This window comes from Elephantulus edwardii, unplaced genomic scaffold, assembly GCF_000299155.1.
Source record: "Elephantulus edwardii isolate Elephantulus edwardi_28Jun2011 unplaced genomic scaffold, EleEdw1.0 scaffold00015, whole genome shotgun sequence".
NCBI lineage: Eukaryota > Metazoa > Chordata > Mammalia > Macroscelidea > Macroscelididae > Elephantulus > Elephantulus edwardii.
In genome coordinates, this window is record NW_006399765.1 from 22375080 (window position 1) to 22375707 (window position 628).

Sequence of the window (628 nt, forward strand, 5' to 3'; positions counted from 1 at the left end):
CAGCCTTCCCCGCCCCCCAGCTCCCTTCCACCTCCTGCCCCCAGCCTTCCTCACCCCTCAGCTCCCTCTTGCCTCCTCCCGCCCTTCCTGACCCATCTTTCACTCCATTTCCCCCTTCTCCCTGCATTCTCTCTCCCTTCCTACTCCCTTCACCCCCCTTCTCTCCTCCCCCACCTTGGGGCCCTCAGATCACCACACTCTCCCTGAACCCCTCTCCCCAACTCTTTCCGCATTCCCTCTACTCCTGTCACCTTTCTGCCACCTGGGTTTCCTTCTCCAGATTGCTTCCCCCCAACCCCCCCAATCCTCTTCCTCCATGCTGTCCTCCAACTCTCCCTCTCTCCACCATCCATACCCCTCCCTGTGCCCCCCTTCCGCCTAAAAGTCTCAGGGTATAGGGCCAGAGTATTGCAGACTGCCACACATTTGAGGTTCCAGGTCCTCACAGGAGGGAGTCACTCAGATCTCTAGCCCAGCTGGACTGAGCCCCCACCCCCTGGGCCTGAGAAAGAAGGGATGAAGAGAAGGAAGATGTGAGGGGACAAAGTGAGGGAAAGGGGGTGTGGAGAGGAAGGACTGTTGATAGATGGAGAGGAGAAACATGGGGAAGGAGGGTGTATGGGGATGA